Source organism: Episyrphus balteatus, chromosome 1, assembly GCF_945859705.1.
Source record: "Episyrphus balteatus chromosome 1, idEpiBalt1.1, whole genome shotgun sequence".
In the NCBI taxonomy this organism is placed as follows: domain Eukaryota; kingdom Metazoa; phylum Arthropoda; class Insecta; order Diptera; family Syrphidae; genus Episyrphus; species Episyrphus balteatus.
Genome location: NC_079134.1, coordinates 1,108,665 through 1,130,640, shown reverse-complemented (window position 1 = coordinate 1,130,640; position 21,976 = coordinate 1,108,665). Strand labels below are relative to the sequence as shown.

Below are 21,976 nucleotides of genomic sequence, written 5' to 3'. Positions count from 1 at the left end.
ACTTTCTTCAACTAATATACGTAATTTTTAAAGAAACCAATTTTAATATCATCTTTTTTAAGAGAATTGCAGCCAAAGCTCAAAGAGAGGAGAAATTTGAACATTTTTCCTTTGTGAAACAGTTTCGACCATGAAACATTTTATACAAACTAACAAAAATTCACACATTCCATCAGATTCCCGCAACAAATAAAAAAAAATTTCTTCGATTTTAATCAAATTGAATTTAAATTAACCTCACTTTTTCGCAAAGAGAAGTTTTTTTCCCTTACAAATTGCTGAGCACAAAGTCTCGTTAAATATTTCATCTCATCAAAACGAATTTACTATATAATACAGCAAAAAAAAAAGAAAAAGTGTTTCTTCAAAAGAAAATGTGGGTGGGAAATCGAAAAGTTACATTTTTGTGGCAAAAGCGTGTACATAGTAAACAAAGTGAATGTTAAATCAATTCCATGTAGCTTATTGCTGTAGCTGCGAGAAGCAAAATCAGAGACTCAAATAGAACTTCCTTTTAGATGTCTATGATTGAAACCGATTCAAAAACAAATAACATCTGTAGGAAACCTATCATTTAACAACTTTATTTTTTGTGTCTTAGATGTGAATAGTTACTAGAACTAGAACATCGTTGGTCATTGTTAGTGTTCTATGTCTGCTGTGTTTGTATATTTAATAGTTTGAGAAGCTGTGGTTAGGTATATTTTAGCTTTGTGGAACCTAAGCAAAAAAATATACATCAATACAAAAAATGTTGCATACATGTAGGAGCAATGAATAAGCTCGACTTGGTGTTATATGAAATCTTTCCAAAATATGTAAGGATATTCTACACCTCTCCAAAACTGCTAAGGGTTGTTTTTTTTTAGAGTTGTTTTGTATTAGGTAGTTTAAAAAAAAAAAAAAAAAACAATTATGAAAGAAAAAAAAAATGAAAAAATATAAAAAAATGACAAAAAGAAAAAAAAGACATTGGTGCACGCACCGGTACTCGAACCAGGGGGCCTGAGATGTGTTCAGCATCTCTATCCACTGGACTACGAGGCACCTAGAATCAACTTGGTCGTAATAGAAGCTTATAGCAGTTCTTGGTATGTTAGGTTGAACAAAAATAGGTAGAAAAAAAAGGTAAAAACAAAAAAAAAACAAAAATTAATGTTCAAGGACAAATTTTCTTATAAAATTTTCGAAATTCGAAATTTTACAAAAAAAAAATTCACATATACAGTGAAATATAATATCAAAAAAAATCTTAAAATCGGTGAATTTTGACCAAAAATGATAAGAAATATTACACATATTTTTGAAAAATTCAGAAATGAATTTTAAGATATTATTTGTATTTTTGTGGTCAAAAACCATTGATTAAATGACTAAACGGAAACCCAAATATTTCGTCCATGATTGTTTTGAGAGTGTATGTGTGAGGGAACCTGTGAGTCTACTCAAGGGTATAAATAGTTCAAGAAAATCATAATCTTTCCTTTTTTTGGTGATTTTTTCCGTACATTACACGTTATACGTTATATCCGAGTCAAAGATACAAGAAGTTTTTTTTACAAGTGTTTTTTTTTCAATTTCAAGTTTTTTTAAAAAAAGTTTAATTTAAAGTTTTTTTTTTCAAGTTTTTTTTTACAAATAATTGTTATCTAAAAAAAAAAAACAATACCTACTTTTGTGCGCAAAACCCAATTATTTTAAAAGGTGAGATTTTTTTTAATTGAGTTGGCTTTACATTTTACCCTAATACTTGCCCTCGTGATTTTTTTCTACCAGGTGCTCCAGGTGGAGAAAATTCTAATTGTTTTAATTAACACCTACATACATTAATTTTGTGTTTTATTAAACATTACTGCTTAAAATTAAAGGTGAGACATTTTTCGTTTACTCGCTCTACGTACCTAGATACGAACATGTAAATTAATGTGATTTTTCAATCAGGTGCTCCAGAGTAAAAATCGATCGAATTCGATTCGAAACAAAAAAAAACCGACCATCCAATCAGACTTTTTAAAGTCTAAAAGTGCTCTTTTTGCTAAGCCACACAATATCGCCCAAGTTCAGAAAAAAAAACTATTTGACTCGCAGCCTGAGCAAACAAAAAAAAATCACCCCCAAAATCTCCATCTTGGAACCTTTTTATTTAAATGTGTAAAAAAAGTACATATTTTTATTTTTTTTTGATCCTGTTTAAAAATCCTGCAAGGACTAAATAAAATTAACAGCAAAAAAAAAATACAACACACACTCTCAACTCAACAATCAAAATCATCCAAACTTTCATCCTCGGAAAACATCCAGGAAAACATCTAAAATTGCACTTATAACCTAAATAAGCAATATCCAGGAAAAACATATAAAATCATCTTCTACCTGAGCCTTCATCTCATCACGTTTCAAAAAAAAAATCATCACAAAACCTATAAAAGCTAAGTACCTAAAAATCTTTCTTTCAAGTAAAAAAATAAAAAAAAAAGTTTTATAAATCTTAAATTATTGCATATCTACTATTTGACCTTGTACATTCAATTCGTTCAAATTTCTTTTTTCTATTTTACCCTATTTTAGTCTAGCTTTAAAATAAATAAGCAAAATCATAACAAAACAACAACAAAAACTCAATCCTGCGATGGTGTGCACATTATCAGGAGGAAATGACCAAATGTGAATTATAAACAACGAAGAACAAAAATACAATTCACCACTGTAACACATAAAAATATGCAAAATTGCAAAACAATTTGTGGGGTAAGTGAGAATATTAATTTATTGATTGAAAATTTGAACGAACGAATATAATTTAATTTAATTTAAATAATTTTTAATTGTTGCAAATTTAAACATAAAAGATAAAGATATTTGAAAAGTGAAAACAAGAAAGATACGAAAGATAAGAATAATAAGATTAAAGAGAAAGATAGAAAAAAATATATATAGAGAAAAAGAAAGAAAAAAAGTACACTGAAACTTTCTAATTGATAATTTTTTTTGTTGACATTGCTAAGGAAGGTGTCATTGTGATTTTTTTTTATTAACTTTTTTTTGTGATGATTAATGAATTAATATTGAATTCATATTAATTTGAAATTTAACTATAATTATTTTATAATCAAATTATATTTTTTTTATAAAAAAATTTGAACATTTATACATTTTTCTTTATTATCATTTTGGCTATAAGTGATTTGTCGAAACATTTCGTATTAGGTTCTATTGATATTTTTTTTAAAATTTTAATAAAATTTGTTGTACACTTCAATTAAGAAAAAAACATCTTTTATCTTTACTGAGGTTACTTACATATGGATGGGTTAATTTTATTCTGCATCGAATTTAGTCATTTTTTTTTTTTTTGTGAATTTGATAAGATGACTTTTGCTATAAATTTTTTATTTTGGCTTTTTGAAGTTGAAACCATGATTATGGTTTAGGTTTTTTTTTTTTCAGGTGGATGTGGCTCTCACAAGAGTGAGCTATAAGGCGATAACGGCAAAATGAGAACTTAGTTTATTTTTTTTGTTTTATTTTGTTCTTTTGGGGTTGCTACAAATATTGAGGCCGTGGTAACTAGGTTGGTCACATGGACCTGCTCATAGAGTAGGAATGTGTGACACTATAGGGTGGGATAGTCCTCTGAGAGCAATACATCTGGCTCTCCTCACTTTCACAAGGAAACAAAATATTTTCAGGTTGTAAAAATAATAATGGACAAATCAGCTTCGCGATATTTTTCGTACAATTTTCAACGGCATGAAAACGTAACGGCCGTCCAGTTCCCTGGCTACAAGAATCCCCCCACCGACGAGCTAACCTTTGGCCATGCAAGCATGCCGCGCGGTTAGGGAACAGGACACCCATCCACTTTTGCTTCCATGTAGGTTTTAGAGTCCCTGTAAGCTCTGAACCCTACTGGTAGTGTATGGAGTGGGTGGTTTTGGGGTTGAAGTTTTCTTAAATTTTCATCTCCGACTCGACAACATCTCGAGAGTACGTTACAGGTGGCGCCCAACGTGGGGCCCGATTTTGTCTTGTTTTTGAAAAACTTAAAAAAAATTTATAATTTTTTTTTGATTTTTGAGTCGCGTTGGTTCAATGCAAGTTGTTAGTGCTAAATTATTTTACATTCAATTCTTATTTTTTTTCTTTTAATTTTTTTTTTCTCTCAATTTTAAATTTTTTTATTTTTCTTAATGGCATCAGGAAAATAAATTCGAGAACTTGACCAGTAATTGGGTGAGATCCTCGATTAGTCTGCTGCAGGTATCGATTATTTCCTGGTTGATTTCATTTAATATTTTTTTGCTTTTCTTAAATTGTAAATATAATTTTTTTTGGTTTCTCAGTTTGAGTAAGGATAAGATGTCCAGTAGATGGGTGTGATCCTCGTCTAGTCTGTTGCTTCGGACCTTTTCTCTCTCTGTTCCTTAAATACTTATATTTCTCTTACCTTTCAAATTAGATTTATTTTTTTTCTTTCCTTTTTTGGTTTTATCTTTTGACCGATAGTGTGGCTGGGAGCCTACTAGTTCGCTGCAAAAGATAAACTTAATTCCTTTTCTCTTTCTAATATTTAACTTTTTTTAATTAGATTCAGTTTTCATTTTCTTTAACTTACATTTTTGTTTAATCTTTTGACCGATAGCGTGGCTAAGAGCCTACTAGTTCGCTGCAAAAGATTAACTTATTTATGTTTGTTTTTTATTCAAAATTTAAATTTTCATATAAGCACTACAATCTTCAAATTGTCCACGTCTTCTCATAATTAGAAATCGAAGATACTGTTTACTTGTGAGTGAGTATATAACAATCGTTTTCGTCGTTTAGCTCGGGTGTATTCTCAAAACGTAGAGTCACATCCACCTACATCATGAATATTGAGTACAAAATACATTATATATTTTGTTTTGTTTCAACTAAGATTTTTAGTTGAAAATATCATTTTAAAAATACATATTTCAAAATTTAATTTTTTTTACTTTACATTTTTCTTTGGTATTTAAAAAAAAAAAAAAAAAGATCCTTTTTTTAAATATTTTGAAAAATTTTTTTTGACATTTTTTTGTTTTGATTTATTTTTTATAATTTTTCTATTGATTTCATTTGTGATTTTTGATTTAATTTTTTTTTGTTTCGGTAAAGTCGCTTTCCTTTTTTTTGATTGATTTTTTTTTATTTTCGAATCGTTTTGAAAATCGTAAAAAAAAGAACAATATTTTTCAACTATTTTTGATATTTTTTTTTTTAATTTATTTTGTTTTCTGAATTTATTTTTTTTTTGATTTTTTTTGGCTTTCTAATTTTTATTTTTTTTTAAATTAATTTTTTTTGTATCTATTATTAATATTCGATTTATTTTTTTTAAACTTAATTATCTTCACTTAATTACAATTTTTTTTTAATTGTTTCAAAAAAATATTGTGCTTTTTCGGTTTATATTTTTTTTTCCAATTGATTTTTTTTTAATTTTTTTTTTTTTTGATTTCGATTAAATTTTTTTTTCTTATTTTGTTATTATTTTGATTTTTATTATTACCTTTTTTATTTTTATTTTTTTTTTAATTTGATTAAAGCTTTGATTCGTTTTTTTTTTATTTGCATATTGGGTTTTAAATTTTCGAAAAATTAATTTTCAATTTTTTTTCAAACCAACAAATTTTCTTAATTAACTTTTTTGAGCTTCGTTTTAATTTTAAGTTTTTGTAATTCGGTTACAAGCTTTCAAATTTCAAGATAGGTGATGTTGTATATAAACGAAATTTTATCCTAAACGACGCATTCAAAAAAAGAAATGCTAAGTTGTGTCCAAAGTTTTTGAAGGCTAGAATTAAAAGGCAACTATCTTTACGAGTTGGAGAATGAACAAGGACAAATACTGGGAATATTTCATTCGAAAGACCTCAAAAAGTAAAACAAAAAAAAAAGTGAACTCAAGGCTAACTCAGTCTGAACACGAGACACTTTATCCTCGGGCGTGGGTTTTTCTCTTGATAGAATTACATTTTCAGGTTTCTTTGCATTTTCATTTTTAAGCTTCGTAGCATACAAAATGAAAATGTTTTGTAGGAAACCTATCATTTAACAACTTTATTTTTTGTGTCTTAGATGTGAATAGTTACTAGAACTAGAACATCGTTGGTCATTGTTAGTGTTCTATGTCTGCTGTGTTTGTATATTTAATAGTTTGAGAAGCTGTGGTTAGGTATATTTTAGCTTTGTGGAACCTAAGCAAAAAAATATACATCAATACAAAAAATGTTGCATACATGTAGGAGCAATGAATAAGCTCGACTTGGTGTTATATGAAATCTTTCCAAAATATGTAAGGATATTCTACACCTCTCCAAAACTGCTAAGGGTTGTTTTTTTTTAGAGTTGTTTTGTATTAGGTAGTTTAAAAAAAAAAAAAAAAACAATTATGAAAGAAAAAAAAAATGAAAAAATATAAAAAAATGACAAAAAGAAAAAAAAGACATTGGTGCACGCACCGGTACTCGAACCAGGGGGCCTGAGATGTGTTCAGCATCTCTATCCACTGGACTACGAGGCACCTAGAATCAACTTGGTCGTAATAGAAGCTTATAGCAGTTCTTGGTATGTTAGGTTGAACAAAAATAGGTAGAAAAAAAAGGTAAAAACAAAAAAACAAAAATTAATGTTCAAGGACAAATTTTCTTATAAAATTTTCGAAATTCGAAATTTTACAAAAAAAAAATTCACATATACAGTGAAATATAATATCAAAAAAAATCTTAAAATCGGTGAATTTTGACCAAAAATGATAAGAAATATTACACATATTTTTGAAAAATTCAGAAATGAATTTTAAGATATTATTTGTATTTTTGTGGTCAAAAACCATTGATTAAATGACTAAACGGAAACCCAAATATTTCGTCCATGATTGTTTTGAGAGTGTATGTGTGAGGGAACCTGTGAGTCTACTCAAGGGTATAAATAGTTCAAGAAAATCATAATCTTTCCTTTTTTTGGTGATTTTTTCCGTACATTACACGTTATACGTTATATCCGAGTCAAAGATACAAGAAGTTTTTTTTACAAGTGTTTTTTTTTTCAATTTCAAGTTTTTTTAAAAAAAGTTTAATTTAAAGTTTTTTTTTTCAAGTTTTTTTTTACAAATAATTGTTATCTAAAAAAAAAAAAACAATACCTACTTTTGTGCGCAAAACCCAATTATTTTAAAAGGTGAGATTTTTTTTAATTGAGTTGGCTTTACATTTTACCCTAATACTTGCCCTCGTGATTTTTTTCTACCAGGTGCTCCAGGTGGAGAAAATTCTAATTGTTTTAATTAACACCTACATACATTAATTTTGTGTTTTATTAAACATTACTGCTTAAAATTAAAGGTGAGACATTTTTCGTTTACTCGCTCTACGTACCTAGATACGAACATGTAAATTAATGTGATTTTTCAATCAGGTGCTCCAGAGTAAAAATCGATCGAATTCGATTCGAAACAAAAAAAAACCGACCATCCAATCAGACTTTTTAAAGTCTAAAAGTGCTCTTTTTGCTAAGCCACACAATATCGCCCAAGTTCAGAAAAAAAAACTATTTGACTCGCAGCCTGAGCAAACAAAAAAAAATCACCCCCAAAATCTCCATCTTGGAACCTTTTTATTTAAATGTGTAAAAAAAGTACATATTTTTATTTTTTTTTTGATCCTGTTTAAAAATCCTGCAAGGACTAAATAAAATTAACAGCAAAAAAAAAAAATACAACACACACTCTCAACTCAACAATCAAAATCATCCAAACTTTCATCCTCGGAAAACATCCAGGAAAACATCTAAAATTGCACTTATAACCTAAATAAGCAATATCCAGGAAAAACATATAAAATCATCTTCTACCTGAGCCTTCATCTCATCACGTTTCAAAAAAAAAAATCATCACAAAACCTATAAAAGCTAAGTACCTAAAAATCTTTCTTCCAAGTAAAAAAATAAAAAAAAAAAAGTTTTATAAATCTTAAATTATTGCATATCTACTATTTGACCTTGTACATTCAATTCGTTCAAATTTCTTTTTTCTATTTTACCCTATTTTAGTCTAGCTTTAAAATAAATAAGCAAAATCATAACAAAACAACAACAAAAACTCAATCCTGCGATGGTGTGCACATTATCAGGAGGAAATGACCAAATGTGAATTATAAACAACGAAGAACAAAAATACAATTCACCACTGTAACACATAAAAATATGCAAAATTGCAAAACAATTTGTGGGGTAAGTGAGAATATTAATTTATTGATTGAAAATTTGAACGAACGAATATAATTTAATTTAATTTAAATAATTTTTAATTGTTGCAAATTTAAACATAAAAGATAAAGATATTTGAAAAGTGAAAACAAGAAAGATACGAAAGATAAGAATAATAAGATTAAAGAGAAAGATAGAAAAAAATATATATAGAGAAAAAGAAAGAAAAAAAGTACACTGAAACTTTCTAATTGATAATTTTTTTTGTTGACATTGCTAAGGAAGGTGTCATTGTGATTTTTTTTTATTAACTTTTTTTTGTGATGATTAATGAATTAATATTGAATTCATATTAATTTGAAATTTAACTATAATTATTTTATAATCAAATTATATTTTTTTATAAAAAAATTTGAACATTTATACATTTTTCTTTATTATCATTTTGGCTATAAGTGATTTGTCGAAACATTTCGTATGAGGTTCTATTGATATTTTTTTAAAATTTTAATAAAATTTGTTGTACACTTCAATTAAGAAAAAAACATCTTTTATCTTTACTGAGGTTACTTACATATGGATGGGTTAATTTTATTCTGCATCGAATTTAGTCATTTTTTTTTTGTTGTGAATTTGATAAGATGACTTTTGCTATAAATTTTTTATTTTGGCTTTTTGAAGTTGAAACCATGATTATGGTTTAGGTTTTTTTTTTTTCAGGTGGATGTGGCTCTCACAAGAGTGAGCTATAAGGCGATAACGGCAAAATGAGAACTTAGTTTATTTTTTTTGTTTTATTTTGTTCTTTTGGGGTTGCTACAAATATTGAGGCCGTGGTAACTAGGTTGGTCACATGGACCTGCTCATAGAGTAGGAATGTGTGACACTATAGGGTGGGATAGTCCTCTGAGAGCAATACATCTGGCTCTCCTCACTTTCACAAGGAAACAAAATATTTTCAGGTTGTAAAAATAATAATGGACAAATCAGCTTCGCGATATTTTTCGTACAATTTTCAACGGCATGAAAACGTAACGGCCGTCCAGTTCCCTGGCTACAAGAATCCCCCCACCGACGAGCTAACCTTTGGCCATGCAAGCATGCCGCGCGGTTAGGGAACAGGACACCCATCCACTTTTGCTTCCATGTAGGTTTTAGAGTCCCTGTAAGCTCTGAACCCTACTGGTAGTGTATGGAGTGGGTGGTTTTGGGGTTGAAGTTTTCTTAAATTTTCATCTCCGACTCGACAACATCTCGAGAGTACGTTACAGGTGGCGCCCAACGTGGGGCCCGATTTTGTCTTGTTTTTGAAAAACTTAAAAAAAATTTATAATTTTTTTTTGATTTTTGAGTCGCGTTGGTTCAATGCAAGTTGTTAGTGCTAAATTATTTTACATTCAATTCTTATTTTTTTTCTTTTAATTTTTTTTTTCTCTCAATTTTAAATTTTTTTATTTTTCTTAATGGCATCAGGAAAATAAATTCGAGAACTTGACCAGTAATTGGGTGAGATCCTCGATTAGTCTGCTGCAGGTATCGATTATTTCCTGGTTGATTTCATTTAATATTTTTTTGCTTTTCTTAAATTGTAAATATAATTTTTTTTGGTTTCTCAGTTTGAGTAAGGATAAGATGTCCAGTAGATGGGTGTGATCCTCGTCTAGTCTGTTGCTTCGGACCTTTTCTCTCTCTGTTCCTTAAATACTTATATTTCTCTTACCTTTCAAATTAGATTTATTTTTTTTCTTTCCTTTTTTGGTTTTATCTTTTGACCGATAGTGTGGCTGGGAGCCTACTAGTTCGCTGCAAAAGATAAACTTAATTCCTTTTCTCTTTCTAATATTTAACTTTTTTTAATTAGATTCAGTTTTCATTTTTTTTAACTTACATTTTTGTTTAATCTTTTGACCGATAGCGTGGCTAAGAGCCTACTAGTTCGCTGCAAAAGATTAACTTATTTATGTTTGTTTTTTATTCAAAATTTAAATTTTCATATAAGCACTACAATCTTCAAATTGTCCACGTCTTCTCATAATTAGAAATCGAAGATACTGTTTACTTGTGAGTGAGTATATAACAATCGTTTTCGTCGTTTAGCTCGGGTGTATTCTCAAAACGTAGAGTCACATCCACCTACATCATGAATATTGAGTACAAAATACATTATATATTTTGTTTTGTTTCAACTAAGATTTTTAGTTGAAAATATCATTTTAAAAATACATATTTCAAAATTTAATTTTTTTTACTTTACATTTTTCTTTGGTATTTAAAAAAAAAAAAAAAAAGATCCTTTTTTTAAATATTTTGAAAAATTTTTTTTGACATTTTTTTGTTTTGATTTATTTTTTATAATTTTTCTATTGATTTCATTTGTGATTTTTGATTTAATTTTTTTTTGTTTCGGTAAAGTCGCTTTCCTTTTTTTTGATTGATTTTTTTTTATTTTCGAATCGTTTTGAAAATCGTAAAAAAAAGAACAATATTTTTCAACTATTTTTGATATTTTTTTTTTTAATTTATTTTGTTTTCTGAATTTATTTTTTTTTTGATTTTTTTTGGCTTTCTAATTTTTATTTTTTTTTAAATTAATTTTTTTTGTATCTATTATTAATATTCGATTTATTTTTTTTAAACTTAATTATCTTCACTTAATTACAATTTTTTTTTAATTGTTTCAAAAAAATATTGTGCTTTTTCGGTTTATATTTTTTTTTCCAATTGATTTTTTTTTAATTTTTTTTTTTTTTGATTTCGATTAAATTTTTTTTTCTTATTTTGTTATTATTTTGATTTTTATTATTACCTTTTTTATTTTTATTTTTTTTTTAATTTGATTAAAGCTTTGATTCGTTTTTTTTTATTTGCATATTGGGTTTTAAATTTTCGAAAAATTAATTTTCAATTTTTTTTCAAACCAACAAATTTTCTTAATTAACTTTTTTGAGCTTCGTTTTAATTTTAAGTTTTTGTAATTCGGTTACAAGCTTTCAAATTTCAAGATAGGTGATGTTGTATATAAACGAAATTTTATCCTAAACGACGCATTCAAAAAAAGAAATGCTAAGTTGTGTCCAAAGTTTTTGAAGGCTAGAATTAAAAGGCAACTATCTTTACGAGTTGGAGAATGAACAAGGACAAATACTGGGAATATTTCATTCGAAAGACCTCAAAAAGTAAAACAAAAAAAAAAGTGAACTCAAGGCTAACTCAGTCTGAACACGAGACACTTTATCCTCGGGCGTGGGTTTTTCTCTTGATAGAATTACATTTTCAGGTTTCTTTGCATTTTCATTTTTAAGCTTCGTAGCATACAAAATGAAAATGTTTTGTAGGAAACCTATCATTTAACAACTTTATTTTTTGTGTCTTAGATGTGAATAGTTACTAGAACTAGAACATCGTTGGTCATTGTTAGTGTTCTATGTCTGCTGTGTTTGTATATTTAATAGTTTGAGAAGCTGTGGTTAGGTATATTTTAGCTTTGTGGAACCTAAGCAAAAAAATATACATCAATACAAAAAATGTTGCATACATGTAGGAGCAATGAATAAGCTCGACTTGGTGTTATATGAAATCTTTCCAAAATATGTAAGGATATTCTACACCTCTCCAAAACTGCTAAGGGTTGTTTTTTTTTAGAGTTGTTTTGTATTAGGTAGTTTAAAAAAAAAAAAAAAAACAATTATGAAAGAAAAAAAAAATGAAAAAATATAAAAAAATGACAAAAAGAAAAAAAAGACATTGGTGCACGCACCGGTACTCGAACCAGGGGGCCTGAGATGTGTTCAGCATCTCTATCCACTGGACTACGAGGCACCTAGAATCAACTTGGTCGTAATAGAAGCTTATAGCAGTTCTTGGTATGTTAGGTTGAACAAAAATAGGTAGAAAAAAAAGGTAAAAACAAAAAAACAAAAATTAATGTTCAAGGACAAATTTTCTTATAAAATTTTCGAAATTCGAAATTTTACAAAAAAAAAATTCACATATACAGTGAAATATAATATCAAAAAAAATCTTAAAATCGGTGAATTTTGACCAAAAATGATAAGAAATATTACACATATTTTTGAAAAATTCAGAAATGAATTTTAAGATATTATTTGTATTTTTGTGGTCAAAAACCATTGATTAAATGACTAAACGGAAACCCAAATATTTCGTCCATGATTGTTTTGAGAGTGTATGTGTGAGGGAACCTGTGAGTCTACTCAAGGGTATAAATAGTTCAAGAAAATCATAATCTTTCCTTTTTTTGGTGATTTTTTCCGTACATTACACGTTATACGTTATATCCGAGTCAAAGATACAAGAAGTTTTTTTTACAAGTGTTTTTTTTTTCAATTTCAAGTTTTTTTAAAAAAAGTTTAATTTAAAGTTTTTTTTTTCAAGTTTTTTTTTACAAATAATTGTTATCTAAAAAAAAAAAAACAATACCTACTTTTGTGCGCAAAACCCAATTATTTTAAAAGGTGAGATTTTTTTTAATTGAGTTGGCTTTACATTTTACCCTAATACTTGCCCTCGTGATTTTTTTCTACCAGGTGCTCCAGGTGGAGAAAATTCTAATTGTTTTAATTAACACCTACATACATTAATTTTGTGTTTTATTAAACATTACTGCTTAAAATTAAAGGTGAGACATTTTTCGTTTACTCGCTCTACGTACCTAGATACGAACATGTAAATTAATGTGATTTTTCAATCAGGTGCTCCAGAGTAAAAATCGATCGAATTCGATTCGAAACAAAAAAAAACCGACCATCCAATCAGACTTTTTAAAGTCTAAAAGTGCTCTTTTTGCTAAGCCACACAATATCGCCCAAGTTCAGAAAAAAAAACTATTTGACTCGCAGCCTGAGCAAACAAAAAAAAATCACCCCCAAAATCTCCATCTTGGAACCTTTTTATTTAAATGTGTAAAAAAAGTACATATTTTTATTTTTTTTTTGATCCTGTTTAAAAATCCTGCAAGGACTAAATAAAATTAACAGCAAAAAAAAAAAATACAACACACACTCTCAACTCAACAATCAAAATCATCCAAACTTTCATCCTCGGAAAACATCCAGGAAAACATCTAAAATTGCACTTATAACCTAAATAAGCAATATCCAGGAAAAACATATAAAATCATCTTCTACCTGAGCCTTCATCTCATCACGTTTCAAAAAAAAAAATCATCACAAAACCTATAAAAGCTAAGTACCTAAAAATCTTTCTTCCAAGTAAAAAAATAAAAAAAAAAAAGTTTTATAAATCTTAAATTATTGCATATCTACTATTTGACCTTGTACATTCAATTCGTTCAAATTTCTTTTTTCTATTTTACCCTATTTTAGTCTAGCTTTAAAATAAATAAGCAAAATCATAACAAAACAACAACAAAAACTCAATCCTGCGATGGTGTGCACATTATCAGGAGGAAATGACCAAATGTGAATTATAAACAACGAAGAACAAAAATACAATTCACCACTGTAACACATAAAAATATGCAAAATTGCAAAACAATTTGTGGGGTAAGTGAGAATATTAATTTATTGATTGAAAATTTGAACGAACGAATATAATTTAATTTAATTTAAATAATTTTTAATTGTTGCAAATTTAAACATAAAAGATAAAGATATTTGAAAAGTGAAAACAAGAAAGATACGAAAGATAAGAATAATAAGATTAAAGAGAAAGATAGAAAAAAATATATATAGAGAAAAAGAAAGAAAAAAAGTACACTGAAACTTTCTAATTGATAATTTTTTTTGTTGACATTGCTAAGGAAGGTGTCATTGTGATTTTTTTTTATTAACTTTTTTTTGTGATGATTAATGAATTAATATTGAATTCATATTAATTTGAAATTTAACTATAATTATTTTATAATCAAATTATATTTTTTTATAAAAAAATTTGAACATTTATACATTTTTCTTTATTATCATTTTGGCTATAAGTGATTTGTCGAAACATTTCGTATGAGGTTCTATTGATATTTTTTTAAAATTTTAATAAAATTTGTTGTACACTTCAATTAAGAAAAAAACATCTTTTATCTTTACTGAGGTTACTTACATATGGATGGGTTAATTTTATTCTGCATCGAATTTAGTCATTTTTTTTTTGTTGTGAATTTGATAAGATGACTTTTGCTATAAATTTTTTATTTTGGCTTTTTGAAGTTGAAACCATGATTATGGTTTAGGTTTTTTTTTTTTCAGGTGGATGTGGCTCTCACAAGAGTGAGCTATAAGGCGATAACGGCAAAATGAGAACTTAGTTTATTTTTTTTGTTTTATTTTGTTCTTTTGGGGTTGCTACAAATATTGAGGCCGTGGTAACTAGGTTGGTCACATGGACCTGCTCATAGAGTAGGAATGTGTGACACTATAGGGTGGGATAGTCCTCTGAGAGCAATACATCTGGCTCTCCTCACTTTCACAAGGAAACAAAATATTTTCAGGTTGTAAAAATAATAATGGACAAATCAGCTTCGCGATATTTTTCGTACAATTTTCAACGGCATGAAAACGTAACGGCCGTCCAGTTCCCTGGCTACAAGAATCCCCCCACCGACGAGCTAACCTTTGGCCATGCAAGCATGCCGCGCGGTTAGGGAACAGGACACCCATCCACTTTTGCTTCCATGTAGGTTTTAGAGTCCCTGTAAGCTCTGAACCCTACTGGTAGTGTATGGAGTGGGTGGTTTTGGGGTTGAAGTTTTCTTAAATTTTCATCTCCGACTCGACAACATCTCGAGAGTACGTTACACATCCCAACCTCAAAACCGAGAGTAAATGCAATCACCATGCTTTTAACCAACAATCTCCCCCCCTATTTTCCAGCTAAAACCATCCTCGCCACCCTATAACAAGCTCAAGGCAAAATCAAACGAAATAAATAATTTCCTGAAGAATATTGAAATGGAATTCGGGAATTCTGTCGATTTATAAGAAAATAGAAAAAAAGAAAGTTATAACAACAAGGACTTTTATACTAACAAGAAAGGTGGTTGGCTGGTTGGTGGTTATTGATCAGATAGAAAAATGTGAAAGAAAAAACAAGTCAACTGTTAAACTTTAGCTGAAGCAGCAGCAAGCAGTACGAGTATATAAACAAATTTATATTCGTCCCGATTACGATCAAGGCAATGGAATGGAATCGAACGCTCATCAGCCCTCTTCCTGGCTCTGGTGTCGGTGGTGAAATGGCTATAAGATGGCTTTGATTGATGGTGATTGAATTCAAAGTAGATTTTCGTCAACATAAAAAAAAAAAAAAATAGAAAAAAAGGAAAGAAAAGTGTCTATAAAACTGAAAATAATTGTATGCGTGGTGAAAAAAATATTCAGAATAGATTGTACATATATTTGCATAATATAAGTTGGTGACATGCGAACACATGATTGAATAGGAACACGATTTCTTTCACCTTCTTAATTATAGTCTCATGGCTCGATAGAACAAAAGATTACGTTGATTATTTGTGAAACTTTTTGACTGATTGAGTCTACTATTTGCCAGGACAGAGTCATGAAGGTTAAAGACGAGTGCTGAAAAAGGTTAAAAACACGTTTTTTTTAAATTCGTTGTATATTGGACAGCTGCATTCTCTTCCAACCAGCTTTATCTACAGCAAGGTGTTTATAATTTTGAACCCCAATCCATTTATGCAATATCGTATTGTCGTATTTAGAATTTGGTAAAGAAAATCATAAATCATTCATTCAATATACATATTAGAAATGCCCAAATCCTCCTCAAAACGAGTGCAATATGAATGAATGTTCAGTATATTATAATAAAACTCAATAGCATCTTGGTTTTTATATGCCTCCTCCATCACCCGAACGGATGCCCATTGAATTTAAATGAGCAACGCACATGGTTTTTCAGAACAAAGTATAGCAGCAGTGCTTAGACTTAAATTGTCACTTAAATTTTCTTATTAACTTTGCATAGTGCTAAAAACACAACCCAAAAAAAAAAATTCAAAACCGCAAATGCTGAGGCTTTATTCAATTATTATTTTATTTTGGTTGCGCACAAAAGCTATTTCCATAATATGCTAATATCAATTTGCTGATATTAACTTAAAGGTTAAGAGGAGAAGAATATTTAAGTTTCGGAAGTAGATTCAGAGTAGCTTTGGAGTGCGTTACGCTTACGTTTTAATTTAGGTTAAGGGTTTTACACTAATTCGCGACAACTACAATAAAGAAGATTGTAAATTAGTTCTAATATTTTTCAAGTGAGTCGTAAATTCCTCCGAAATAAATTCAATTTAAGAAATCTAATCTTACACTTCTCTCGACAAATTACTATTTCAACTTAGACATTTTGACTCTTTGTTATCATGCTATATACATCATTTAATCGAATATTATATTTATCACTGAGGGAAAAATAAATTGAAATTGAAACGTCGTAGTTTCAATGTTGAACTACTTTGAATTATGTGACTTTAAGATACGAAACCATCAAAAATTAACTTATTTTCCACGTTGATTTTAAAATGTTCATTCCGAATAATAGTTAAATCAATGTGGTTTTCATTGATTTTACGTTGTTTTATGGTGGCTTTTCCCTCTGTATAAGCACAGAATTCTCTTATTTCAGTCAAAACACGCCTTTTCATGCTTACTTAATAATAAAAATAAATTTTTCAAATTCTCTAATTTAGAGGTTAAGGGTATGAAATGTAAATCCTGTTTATCGTTTATCTTTTAGTTAGCATACAATTTCATATTCTCAGTTTTGGTCATATTGAACAAATATTAAAACTTAACAATTCGAAAAAAAGGGAACTAGATTTTTTTATTTTCGGTCCCTAACAACTAGAGGACAGCTTAGAGACCAAAAATCTGGAACATTGTTAGGAACAACTTTTTAAACCCAGTAAATCACTTTCGAAAAGCGGGTGACTACACTGAGGGAAAAAACGCAACGTAAAATGTAAAATGTTCAACGTTAATTTAATGTTGAAAAAATTAAAATGAAACTTCTTCAAAATAAAATTGAACCAACGTAAGAAATTTTTTTATTTTTGTCGGACTTCAACTTTTGTTGAATTTTATCACTCTAATTTTCAACAGTGAGATAGCTCGGTGGTAAAGCATTTGCCTAGTAACCCAAGAGTTGTAGGTTTGACACCCAGCGGCTTCCCATTTTTTCTTTTTTTTAATAAATTGATGCTTTTCTTAAAAGTTGAAATAACTTTGATTTAAAGATGTTTTATAACGGCAAACCACTTTAAACAAACGATGTTCTACTTTGATTTTAAAATTTTTGTCTTCAACACAAAATCATTCTGAAAAATAGTTGAATCAACGTGGTTTTCGTTGATTTTAAATTATTTTTTCCCTCAGTGTAGTCAAAAACGGTTTTTTGGCTCTAAAACGCCCTTTTTCGAAAACTTAAAAAATACAATTTTTTAACATTCCAGAAAACAACCAGCAACATCTTTAAAAAACAACGATTTCAAAAAAGAGGTGTACCTAAGGCAAATTTTACTATACCTACTTTTTAGAACGAAATTTAAAGAAAAGAAAGAAAGAAAATAGATACAATATATAAAAGCACTTGTTCGCATTGTCCTTGCTGTTGGCTTCAACATTGTTTGTCAAGTTTTTCTACATTATGGTTTTTTTTCTATATTCTTTATTGTGGTGTGATGGTGTGTCGCACCTAATTAAGAGCGACTCACTTTTGGTGTGTTTTGTGGTGTCGGTGTGTTAGAGAGTTGAGTTAAAGTTTTCTCATTGCATGAAATTGTTTTGGAAATTTTATTAAAAAGTTTAACGTTTTGCGGCTTCGAAAAAGTTTCTACCTATAGAGTTTGGTATAGCAAAGCAGAAAAATAAAAAAAAAAAAAAAAAACATAAAAGAGCTTTATTATTAAGGCATAGAAAAATAACAAGAACACATTTACAGCTTCCGTCATAATGAAGCAAGAGTGTGGATGCTAAAGGCACATTCGAAAAAAAAACTTTGTTTTGGACTTTTACATGTAATTCTTTTTTATTTACACTTATTTGTTGAAAATTTTACTTGGAAGACAATTTGATGAAGTTCATGGAAACGTTTTAGCATTGTGTCAACGAAAGAGATTAGAAATTTAGTTCAGAGATTCTGAGAAAATTAGTATTATTTAGTTCAAAATCAAATATAAATTGAATCATTTTGCAGAATTGTTAGTGTTTGTCTTCCGTTTTGTTAGAGATCTTAAAAGTAATTGCTAGTTCTTATTTTAAATGACAGCTTTATAAACTAGTGCGAAGATTTAGAAAAATAATTAATTGGCCATTGAAATTTATCTTTCGAATAATTAATTGAATAAAAATTTAAAACTTTTTTAGTAGAACTTAAATTTTTTTTTTGTTTTTCAATATTTAATGGATATATTTTGTCTTCAATAACTGATAATTAAAAATGTATTCTCTGAATTGTGTAAAAAAAAATTAACAAATTTCATAACGTTTTTATTTTCACCGTAGTAAAATAACGAATTCTCATTTAACATGAAACCAATCTAAGCTAATTAAGATAAAATCCAAATTTCAAAAAAAAAACCTAGTTAGGTGAGCTTACGAGTATTAATTTGTGTGATAGAAACATGCAAATAGAATTTTTTAATTAGTCCTGAAACATTATATTTTATTCCGTTTCTCTTAGAATCTCGTAATATTAAATTAAATGCAATAATTAATACTTTTTAAACATTCTATGAATAAAAATATTTTTGATATAATTTGTCAACATCAATATGTGGGGATGTTGTAAGTTTTAAAATACATATAGTATTGGAGATTTGCAATCAATGTAACGACTAACGAGGATGTAATAAAAAAAAACTTGATTTAATTGAATTTATTCTCCAAATGCATTCGTAGTTATTATTTAAACTTATTTAGAATTTAGTTTTACAAATATGTACATTTATAAATGGTAGGTTGAAAAATGGTCTTTTTTTTTAAGTTAAGTTCATTGCAAGTAGTGAATTTAATAACAATTAACACATTCATACAAAATGGTGCCGTAAACTGTGGTTACTTTTCTTCTCTTTTTGTATTTCTTTTGAAAATAAAATCTTAACAAAGTTGCTAAATTTTTTAATATGTTCAATTAAATTTTCTGTTTATAAGAGTATGAAAACAGTATGATAAAAAAAAAAAAAACTCAATTAGGTAAGTATTTATGATGCCCTTTTCTTTGGTTTAGGAGTGGAACAAAGTTGTCCAATGCCACTCAATTAATTTTATTCAAATTTAATTGACATAAGTTTTTTACTTATCTTAAGGATTCTGTGCATTTACATTTGAACACCATCTTAGAATGTCTAGATGATTCAATTTTTTCAACTGTAGCAAATATTATAACAATTATACGGGCACTTATATGGACACTGTGGTGTATGTGTAACATTCTTGTTTAATCATTGTTGGTTAAGAAATATTTTTCGATTTTACGGTAATCAGTTTTTATAAATACATTCGTCATTCTCCAAAATTTCCTTAAGTTAAAACTGGCATTATAAAATGTCAAAACCATTCACTTACTGTGAATCCATATAATCAACTAGTGGGCAGTGAAAAGAGCAACAACAGAATGCTAGAAAGTGAACATACAAAAAAAAAAGGAAATTACTTAGGAAAGGAATAAAAACAAGGTATTTGAGTTTTTAAGAGATAGCAGCTATGATTGATAGTTTAGGAAGATAAAATGAAAGCAAACCCCAAAATAACACACTTCATTTGGATTAGTTTAAAAGCATTTGAAAAGGATTTACGACTTCTTCGATACTCAAATGTAAACTATCTTCTTCGTTGAAAAATTTTTTAAATGAAACTGCCTTAAGGATCTTGTCTTTCTTCTTTTTTTTAAGATATAAAATCTGCTGCTGAAAGAATGTTTAATATTGAGTTCAACGATTGCCATCATGTAGCAATTTGTTGAGATTGATTTCTACTACTTCAGTCTTTGTGTCCGTTTAAAACTAGCCAATTAAGGGAATTACCAGATATGAATGAATCTACCTTCAATGTTTAAAACTGTTTTGAGCTTGCTGCTGAAAGTTTTAGAGTCGGCCAGCAAAATTTTCATTTAAGTGACGACTCTGAATTCCGCCCATAGTCTGAAGGAAAATATTCTACACTGAACTATATTCGGAGTTTTTTTCCTTATTGGTTAACAATATAGTTAAATCAATTAACCATATCACGAAGTTTGATCAATTAATAACAACTGAACTGGCTATGGACTATTAAATTTAAACAGACAAATTCTGCAGTTCTAAATCCATCAACAAGTTCAATGAATTTATATCTTTAGGTCATCTGAAGCCTTACCATGTGGGTGGAATAAAAATAATAGTACTTAAAGAGCTTTAAGGATCCGAAAGTCGTGGAAAAATATCTCACTGGTAGTACTTCCTTTTTTTTTAGTTGACAATAAGTTGAGAAGAAGACGTGTAACAATCACTTTGAAGAAAACTTTTACCCCAAAATTTTAGGAAAGTTTAGAAAACAAAGTCAACAATTCATCCAAAATCTGGTAAAGATGGTGAAGAAGGTGAAAGATGTAAAAAAAAACAAAGAATAAGGTGTTAGACTTTTTCAATCCCCTGGATTTCGTTACCTTCTAATGAAATAAGGTTTACCTTTTAGCACCAATAAGACTTTATTGCGTGATGTGATGAAGAGTTAACAAAAGTTTTTGATGTCGTTGAAAGATATTTTTCTTGATTTATCTTCAACTTCAACAAAATGAAAAATCAAAAACTAAATTACTAAAATAGTTTATACGCAAATTCTCTCGCTTTTAAAATTGGAAACATTCAATTTGTTCATAGAATTTAAATAACCAAAAAAAAAAGTCTTCTATCATTATACTCTCTCTTTTTTAACTTCATAAAAAGTGTCAATGAACAAAACATTGCAAACATAAGGAATAAATTATACAATCGTACCAGGATTCTATGTGTGTGTTAAATTCAATTTCTTTCGCATGAATTTAACTGACACGACAGACATCACTGCATGTCACTTCTGTTCATGACAGAAACAAAAAAAAAAAAAAATAGTAAAATGTGACATGTATCACGTATCATGGTCCTTCTAGAGGACTCTGGGACGTGCCTTCCCCAAGTTAAACAATACGAACTCCACATGCAACAGAAATATAAATTCCTACTATTCTTAAGGGCTGATATGTATGTTCTCTCTTGACTTTCTCACACTGTTTCATTCTATGTTTTTTTTGTGACAAGATGTTGGCAAGCTGCTGAGAAAGAAGAAAATGAAATATTGAACTTTGACAGTTTTCACCAATAATGCTTGAAATTTAAAAATGAACGTCAACTTTCTAGCTTTGTAATTGATTTTTTTTTTTGTTGTTTGCTGTGTTCACTTGTTTTTAATAAAGATAGAAGATCTATCTAACGTTTTAGGAAAGAGACTACAGAGGAAAATATCTGTCGTTACTATTTTTTGACGGAACCATCTGCTATGTGTGAACACAAGATACAAATATATTTACAATTTGAGTGACAATACATTTTTTAATTGAATATACATAAGTTGGAAGCAACTTTTCGAAACTAGGATTCATATAAAATTGAGAGAAAATTATTTGCTCTGACGAAGGCAATATCTTCAATCATGCTAAGTTCTCATAAATTTTTATTTTTAAAATATTTTTCAAATCAGCTAAAAAAAAAAAATAAACTTAAATTGTAGACTAGGATACA

General features: G+C 28.4%; 3 long non-coding RNA genes across 3 annotated transcripts; all 3 read left to right on the top strand.

Moving 5' to 3' along the window:
• Positions 1-1,139: 1,139 nt before the first annotated feature.
• LOC129906539 (uncharacterized) lies at positions 1,140-4,153 on the top strand. The gene is made up of 3 exons (XR_008770824.1): positions 1,140-1,704; positions 1,777-1,868; positions 1,942-4,153. It is a non-coding gene; the product is annotated as an uncharacterized LOC129906539 (long non-coding RNA).
• A 2,969-nt stretch (positions 4,154-7,122) lies between these two features.
• On the top strand, positions 7,123-9,656 carry LOC129906800 (uncharacterized). The gene is made up of 3 exons (XR_008770849.1): positions 7,123-7,203; positions 7,276-7,367; positions 7,441-9,656. It is a non-coding gene; the product is annotated as an uncharacterized LOC129906800 (long non-coding RNA).
• A 2,967-nt stretch (positions 9,657-12,623) lies between these two features.
• On the top strand, positions 12,624-14,992 carry LOC129907008 (uncharacterized). Its single transcript, XR_008770915.1, has 3 exons — positions 12,624-12,704; positions 12,777-12,868; positions 12,942-14,992. It is a non-coding gene; the product is annotated as an uncharacterized LOC129907008 (long non-coding RNA).
• Positions 14,993-21,976: the final 6,984 nt, after the last annotated feature.